The sequence below is a fragment of the Lytechinus variegatus genome, chromosome 15, assembly GCF_018143015.1.
Source record: "Lytechinus variegatus isolate NC3 chromosome 15, Lvar_3.0, whole genome shotgun sequence".
Classification (NCBI taxonomy): Eukaryota; Metazoa; Echinodermata; class Echinoidea; order Temnopleuroida; family Toxopneustidae; genus Lytechinus; species Lytechinus variegatus.
The window spans coordinates 1,360,782-1,370,416 of NC_054754.1; positions in this window are offsets into that span (position 1 = coordinate 1,360,782).

Sequence of the window (9,635 nt, forward strand, 5' to 3'; positions counted from 1 at the left end):
ATTATCTGACATAATCAAACAAGAATGGAATGGAAAAGGATTTTTCAGTTTTGGAAATACACAATCAAGAGGAACTGCCATTCTATTCAATCCTAAACTTGATTTTACAGTAAATCAAACAAAAATAGATCCTGAAGGAAACTGGGTAATTTTGGATTTGGTAATGGTTTCACTGAAATTCACATTGATATCATTGTACGGACCAAACGAAGATAATCCTGATTTTTATGAAAAGATAGGGAAAATTGTAACTGATTTTGATAATCCACATATCATTATATGTGGTGACTGGAACTTAACACAGGATCAAAATATGGATAACTATAATTATGTAAACATAAACAACCCCAGAGCTAAGGGAGTGGTTGAAGAATTAAAAAATAAATTTGAATTAATTGATCCATGGAGACAACAAAATCCATATGTTAAACGTTTTACATGGAGGAGAACATCTCCAGTAAAACAATCCCGTTTGGATTTCTTTTTGTGTTCAAAAGAGCTTTTGTCTATTTTAAAAGAAACAGATATATTGCCTGGTTATCGAACAGATCACTCAATGGTCACTTTAAGTCTTAGATGCTCTGATTTTGCAAGAGGTAAGGGATACTGGAAATTTAACAACTCCCTCTTAGAAGATCAAGCGTATGCAAACTTAGTAGTTGAAAAAATTATTGATCTTAAAAAACAATATGCTGTATCTCCATACATAAAAGAGAAAATTCAAGATATACCAAGTCAAGACCTGCAGCTGACTATAAATGACCAGTTGTTTTTTGAAGTCTTACTAATGGAAATAAGAGGTTCAACAATATCTTATTCTGTGAAGAAGAAAAAAGACATGATTGAAGAAGAGGATTTGTTAGAAAAGAATATACAAAGATTAGAAAGTGAACTGAGCTTTAATCCCAACAGTGATCTAGAAAGACAAGTATTAGAAAAACGTATTCTACTTCAAGAAATAAGAAATGTGAAATTGAAAGGTCAAATGATAAGAGCACGTATAAACGCCATTGCATATGGAGAAAAACCTTCCAAATTCTTTTTAAATTTGGAGAAGAAAAGAAATGTTGAGAAAACTATGTCGTCTATAACTTTGAGCAATGGATCAGTTGTTGACAACCCAAAAGAAATAACAGATGAATGTAAAAAATTTTATTCAAAATTATATTGTAACAAAGATCATACTTTAGACACAGAAAGTTTTATGACAGGTTAAAGAATTTGGAGATAAACAAATTAAAAGACCATAACATGAAAAGACTAGGTGGTCCTTTAACCTATGAAGAAGTGACTGAAAGTCTTAAAAAAATGAAGAATGGGAAGGCCCCTGGTTCGGACGGATTTACAGTAGAATTCTTCAAGTGTTTTTGGAAAGAATTGGGACATTTTTATGTCAGAGCAATTAACTATTCTTATAAGACAAAGAAGCTCTCAAATTCACAAAGATTGGGAATTATTTCTTTAATACCCAAAGGAGAGAAACCTAGACAATATTTACAAAACTGGAGACCTATAACTCTTTTGAACACGTCATATAAAATTGCATCTTCTGCTATAACCAATAGAATTAAAAATATATTGCATGAAATTATCCATGAAGATCAAAAAGGGTTCATGAAGAATAGATATATTGGAGAAAATATTCGTATTATTTATGATACTCTCCATGAAACTGAAGAATTGAATACTCCTGGGATGTTGTTATTACTCGACTTCGAGAAAGCTTTTGATTCAGTTTCACATAATTTTTTATACAAAGTCTTAGAAACATTTAATTTGGGGCCTTCCATTCATCAGTGGATTCAAACGTTTTATAATGAAAATATGTCTTCAGTATACATAAATGGTCATTTGTCAGAACGTTTCTTTATAAATAGAGGCTGTAGGCAGGGTGATCCCCTTTCCTCTTATTTATTTCTGTTATGTGCTGAAATTTTAGCAGTTATGCTTCGTCAAAATGATTGTATTAAAGGAATTGATATTAAAGGAAATATTCGGAAAATTACTCAGTATGCAGATGATACAACCCTCTTTTTAGATGGTTCGAATGAATCTCTGAACAGTGCCCTTTCTGTTATTGCGATTTTTTATTCACTTTCAGGATTGAAAATTAATGAAGGTAAAACTAAAATTGTTTGGATTGGATCGAAAAAATATAGCCCATACAGAATTAAAACAAAAATGAAACTCTCGTGGGTCGATGATGGCTGTTTCACTTGTTTAGGTATAAGCTTTTCTTTAAATTTAGATAACATTGTATCTCTTAATTACATACCTGCCCTAAACAGGGTGAAGCGCCTAATTCAAGTCTGGTCAAATAGAAACATAACCCCACTAGGTAAAGTAACTCTTGTTAAAACTCTTTTTCTTTCACAATTTAATTATTTAATTTTGTCTTTACCAAATCCATCACCTGTGTTTATAAAAGAGCTGGAAAGGGTTCTGTTCAGTTTTTTGTGGAATAAAAAACCTGATCGTATCAAAAGAATTCAGATTTGTAATTCCTATATGGAAGGTGGTGTGAAAATGGTAAATATTGAATGTTTCTTTATGTCGTTGAAATTAACCTGGATACGAAGAATGCATAATGGATTCATGGATAATATATGCTTCAATTCTTTTTTGCATGCCATCCCTTTTTCAGACTCCAATTTTTTACTTTATAGTCATGGCTATTTAGAAAAGTTTGTTAATACAATAACAAACCCTTTTTGGAAAGATGTACTTTCCTCATGGTGTATTTTTCGGAAAGCAAATAGATGTTCCAGTAGAAGAGAATTCTTTTCTGAACTCCTATGTCATAATGAAGACATAGTTATTAACAGAAATCTAGTTAACTTTAGGCACTGGAGTCAAAAGGGTTTAAGATTTGTCAACGACTTAATAGGAACAGATGGTCGGGTTTTAAGTAGACAAAGAATTATTGAAGTGTACAATGTTTCCATTGATTACCTTACATATTTCATTATAAAACAAGAGATCAGTGAAAAGTTAGAGAGTTTTTCGCAACCTGATAACGATTTTGTGAAGTTAACCACTCCATTGAGACCAAATGTCATTACTGTATTGATGAAGCAAAATAAAGGTTGTAAAAATATTTATGTTCCATTGGTGAAAAAAAAGGTATCTAATAACTTTCAAAGAAAAAAAAAATGGGAAGAGAGAATCGGAAAACAATTCTCACTGGAGAAATGGCGTTGTTTTAATTCTATACCGTTTCAAGTAATGACAGATGTTTCAATCAGGTGGTTTCAATATTGCTTAATTAACTGTATTATTCCAACGAATTTGTGTTTGTGCAAAATCCAAGCTAAAGCAAGTAGTACTTGTACTTTCTGTACCTCCCAAGTTGAAACTATTGAACATCTGTTCTTTGAATGCCACTTAGTTAAAAAAGTATGGGCATACTTTGAAAGGAGACTGTTTGAAAGATGCAAATTAGTATTAAAATTAACCATGGAAAATGTTCTTTTTGGAATTACTCCCATTAAATATAATAGAGCCTTAAATACACTGATTATTTGGATAAAATGGATGATATATAAAATCAAATTAGCTGGAATTCGTCTTATGCCACAGAAAATCCTCAACGAGTTAAAGAATTATTTTTTGTACGAAAAAGCTATTTCATGTGAAAATATGCAGCAAGCATCTTTTGAAAAGTGTTGGTCAAATTTTATTAATCTTTTCGACTAATGTCGAAAAGATTTTCAACGGTTTGCGAGATACAATTTTGCATCTTTTTCTTTCGTTCTCTACATAAATTAAAGCTATGTTTTTGCTTTTGGTACCGTAAATGATTCATTTTGTAATAAGACTGTATTATCAGCTTTTTATACTGTTAAACACTCACTTTCTGATTATTTTTGTACATTGACTGAAAACAAATGTAAACTGAAGCCATATTGATTGTGCAAGCAGATCTACATGTAAACTGATTATATATTGAATAAAACACCCTACTGTGGGTGAAAAAGAAATTGGAAAAAAAATAATAATAATAATAAAGCATAAATTTTTAGGTATGTGATTTTCTTTCTGAAATTCAGATACCCCTTGCCAAATTATTTTTTGTATTCTTTCTTCATATTGTTTTTTCTCACTCATGCGTGAATAAGAAATCTTGTATGTTATACCAGCTAAAAAAGGGGGATTCTAAGCATTATAATAATAGGTCGATTTGTCTATAGTATTAGTGATTAAGTTGTGACAAATCATCGCTTAATCTCGGTTTCGTTTTTTTGTAGGACGCACTGTACATGTTAGTTCATTAATGATTCTAGTATACCAATACCATAAAAAAATATATACAAGACTGGCAAAAAATAAACAACGAATCAATACTTCTGCCCTTAAAAATAATCATTCATAATCAGAATGAAAGTATATAAAACATAATCTTGACAGTGTAATTTTAATGATTTGTATCAAAAAAAACTTAATTATAGAACATCGCAAAATATACATATTCTATTTGTGCTGTTATGATATATGTACACAATGAAAAATAGATAGCAAGAATTATTCACTTAAAAAAATCATAATTAAAAGGATTGTTAAAGACCGTCATCGTGAGCGATTTTATAAGCTTGAAAATGATGGCGGCCTTATTAGGGATTGCTTGGAGGGGCTTTTGAGGAAGTGAAAAAGATTAACAAAGAAGTAAACATTGAAAAACATAACAAATCAAGCATGTACATAACAAAAAGCCAAAACATAGAAAACAAAACCTCGAAGCAAGACAAACAAAAAAACACAAAAGCCCCTCCAATTAATCCACAATAAGGCCGCCATCATTTCCAAGTTTAATCGTTCACGATGGCGGTCTTTAGCAATCCTTTAATTAAGATTTTTTTAAGTGAGTAATTCTTGCTAGTATTTATTTTTCATTGTCTATTACGACGATTGTATTATTGTTTTGTTATAAATGTTACCTTTGTAAATGTTATGTTGCATATATTCATCATGAATGCAGAAATCAAATCAAATCAAATGAAAATATGTTGGTGCCCCCTTCCATAACAACGCCACCCCCCCCCCCTCCCATTCGCCGTCACATCCTTCCCGTTCTACCGCATGGGGGCTTAAAACCTTTCTTCTCTAAATGGTATAAGAAAGGAACAAATGAACACAAGCTTTTCAAGCTAATAAGAATACACGTAAGAACTTTTTACATTGAGAATCTGTAACTTGCTAGTCTTCCTGAGCTTGTAGTCGAGTCTAAGGATGTATTACAATTTGAAAAGAGGATTGATGGTGGCGTAATGCAAAATATTAATTTGATTATAATCATGGTTCTCTCAGTCCCGCGCCAATTCTTCAATTCATTTTTTATTTGTTTTTCTTTCATTTTCAGCAGAACAAAGTGAAGTGGTCGTATATAATTAAAATGGCAATTAAAATTCATTTCAGTGTGTTTTATTCCTGGGGTTTTATTAGTAAATGAATTATACAATTAGTGGTTTAATAATTAGGAGCTGTTCCTTTTTGATAACTTAAATATTTCAATTTTATTCTTATTATCATTTGAGTAAAAATATTTGTTTATTTATGTTACCAAGCATTGTTATCTTTGACTCAGATTTTGACTTTATTTTTATGTATGATATGATGATTTTTGTTGTTCTTTATGTTTTCATCAGGTCACAGATGAAAAATAGTTTTATGCTGATCTTTTGTACCTGAATGAATGTGCTCTAATGAATTAAATGAATAAATAAACTTATACAAACAACATATACACGTATATTGAGGTAGGTACAATACATGACATTAAGTAAAACAAAGTATTTTATAAAGGCAAATTATCGAGATCTGAGAAAATGGAGGGAGCCGCTAATGGAGGGGCCATCATATACACAAGTGTTTTGTTAAGCTAATAATGTTCTTAAAAGAGGTGGATAAAACTCATTGGATTGTCTCGCAGGTTAATGATGAAATGAACGATTTTGAGGGAACATTGAATCAAATATGTGAGGAAAAGAATTGTTGTATTTATACAGAAATTGACCTAAGTGAAACAAATATAGATATAGCAAAAAAAATGGGTCTATGTGTGAAAGAAATGAAGAATGGTTAATAATACGGAGAGACTTCTTTTGCAGTAAAAGTAGTCTATTAATTTAGTAAAAGTTGGTGGGTATTGCCCCAAACAAGAATGTCGTAATTCAAATATGGCAAGCCAAGAAGAATAAGCATTATAGTAGTGCTTGTGGTGGAAAATGAAATTTCAGTTTATTCATTACGCCAGTGTTGTGTGAGATAGCTTTACAAATATTTTTTTTATATATTTCCAGGATTTTTTTCCAGTTATGCCTCGAAACTTTATAAAAGAATCAACTTCTATAATCATCAAACGCAATTTTTTGTAGACATAGTGGGGCGTTCGGGTAGTGTATCTATCAAGGCGGTGCAGAGGCGGATCCAGGGGGCCGAGGGGCTACTTAAAATCCCCATTTCATGACAGTTTATGAAAAATTTCGGCTCTCGATTTGCACTCGCATTGATAGTTGAATATATATTAACTCATGTATCTTATCCATAATAACAAAAGTGCTTTAAATGTCCAGTTTTAAGGACATAAAATTAACAGATTTCGCGCTCCCATTAGGCTTATTAGATTAATAAATAAGACATTAATTCAAAATTTAAATTGTCCCTTTTTCAGAATGGAATAAAGTCAAGTTTCATCTCGGGCTTAGGAAGAGAAATAAGAAGAAAGTCATCATTTTCATATGACATAATGTTCTTAGAATGCCCCGCGGTAATTATCATTAGTAAATAAAATGATACATATCAGCTCTTTTTTAACTGTGATCCATATCCACTTCACAATGTGGTAGTTCTTACATTCACTTCTAAGCTTTGTCCTTATAAAATACATAAATATATCATTATCTCATATGCCTTATTTAGATATAGCACTGAATAAAAAGAGGTGTTTTGGTTCGCACCGAGCTCATTAACAATGCAAAAACCTTCTAGTCATGAATATCACTTGGATAAAAGAAACTATTTTTCAGGGCTTGCCGACTGACTGTGTATGGAGAAACAAATTCAGAAATATATTGAGGGTCAAGACCATGGATAGCATTAAATGTTATTAGAAGGACTTTGAAGCGAATTCGTGATTTGACGGGTAGCCAGTGATTAATGCCTGTAACCAGCCATGCACTGACTGATCCATTTCTTGCAATTTTCTTTTACTAACATTGCTATTGTTTAAAACATTTTTACTACGCATGCATGACTGTTCACATGAAAATGTCATGTCATACTGGAAGAGGAATATTATCTGGTCATGTTGACATACAATAATTTGCCTTTAATAAAATATCTATATGGAATATTTTAACTTTTATAAGTATCCAAGAACTTTTTTTGCTGAGTGTTTATCACAAACTAAAGAGCTTTCCTCACATATTCCCCTTCTCCCCGTAGGGCCTATTATAGTCGATTTGACATTTTCCGAACCTAGAAATGTTCTTTCCGATGAAGTTTTTATCTTGATTCGTGTTCCTATGGGGTCCTAGAACAAATTCAGCTTGGTTGCCAAAAGTTGCCGTTTGGGCAATTTTGCTAATTAGCATAAATCCAAAATGGCCGCCAGATGCCATCTTGAAAACCTAACTTTTGAACCCCTGTCCACAAAATGATGAGTAATGACTCGTTTTAGGGGTTTAGAGATGTGTAGAACCGATTTCTGTAATCATTTTTGCAATATAAGGTCATCTTCAGGTCAAATCCAAGATGGCCGCCATATGCCATCTTGAAAATTGACTTTTGTTCCCCTTGCTCCAGAATGACGAGTAATACCTCTATTTAGGGGTTTTGGGGTGTGCAGAATCCATTTCTGCTGTCTATTTTGCAATATAATCTCATCTTCAGGTCAAATCCAAGATGGCCGCCATATGACGCCATCTTGAAATATCAATTGTTGAACACTTTGCCCCAGAATTATGAATAATAACTCTATTCATGAGTCATTTGTTATGTTGATTCAATTCATGCAGTTATTTTGCACAAAGGATAATCTTCAGATCAAATCCAAGATGGCCGCCAACCGCCATCTTGAAAAATTACTGTCCGAGGCTTATACGTGTTAGAACTAATGTAAAGGGATTTCAGTAAGAATACTTATTTCTTTTATCAATTCTCAAGTTCAAAGTCAAGGTGAAGTTACATCTTAGATGTCAGATTTCAACATTAATTGCTCAACTTAGAATGAATCCTCTTCAGGTTTGGGCCATGATCCATTCCGAGTGTATTTTTATTTTTTAAGGTCCATCCATACCTTTATACTGAAGAGGCTTTTAGGGTCTTATTTGAATTTGAAAGTGTTTTATCAATATTTTTTTCTAAATCAATGTGTCCAATGATTGGTAGGTAGGCATCAGTTCGCCTTAAAAGACGATCTTGTAGCGCTCGGCCTTACATTTTCGAGAGTGACTATAGAGCTCCACTCTAGAGTGGCAGTCTCTAGAGCAAATTTTTACAGATGAAGGAGGATGGCGCTGAGACACGTTTATATAGAGATGCTGCCCTAGCCTTCCTCCTAGGCCTTTGGCCTGCCAATTTAGCATTCCGATTATTTTCTGACATCTTGACCCCTGTACTTAGTAGCTCTCCATAGAATGGCGACTATCATCTACACCTTCATAAGTGTTAGTGTCTATGCCGGCAAGTTTTATGTCACGTTTGCAGGTGTCTTTATAACGGAGGTGTGATCTACCGATGGGGTGAGACCAATCACATAGCTCACCTTACCTTGGCGAATCCCTTCTTGGATTCGCCAAGGTTTCATGCGGCAAACATGCCCCAACCACCTGAGGTGCCTTTGACTAAGGAGCGAGAATAAGCTTTTGATGCCAGCACGTACGCTAAAGGGCCTCTGCATTTTTTCACTTTGTCCTGCCATTTGACGTGCATGATACGTCCGAGGCAGCTGACATGGAAGGTGTTTCGCCACTTTTCTTGGTCTGCGTACGTTTTCCAGGACTTATTTCCGTGCAGGAGCTTGGCCATGACTGTGACAGATTTTACAATCCCTATGCTTGTCCTGTGAAAGGGGGCAAGAGACATATAGTCGGTCCAAGGTAGGTGAGGGGTCCACCACAACCAGACGAGTGTGTATTTGGAGGACAGTCGGTGTCTTGAGTCTATCAGGATTTCTGACTGTCTCAAAGGCTGATGGATGATCCAAACCCTTAACATGCACAGGACAGGCAGCTGTTATGTATGACTAGGTCTTGAACTCCCACTTCTTGAGAGACAGGGCGACATCGTTTCCGTAAAACATTTCACGAATGAGAACAATCCTGACCATGGAACAGTTTTGGGGGAGCCTATCTTCTGCAGGAGGCTAAAGAGTGCACTCCTGCTGACCAAGTCAATTGGCTCTTGTCAGGAGGAAAAGTCCAATAATAATTATAAAGGAAGTTAATAAGTTAACTATTTTTTTTTAATATTACCGAGAAATCACTTTTTTATTCAAATAATACTTTAAAGTCATTTCACTGGAAAAGTATGATTGCACAGAAATAAAAAAGGATCAAAACTCCCGAAATCATATAGCCCAAACCTTGAATGGTTTCATTCTAAAGTAAGCGGTTAATGACGAAATCTATCAACCATCT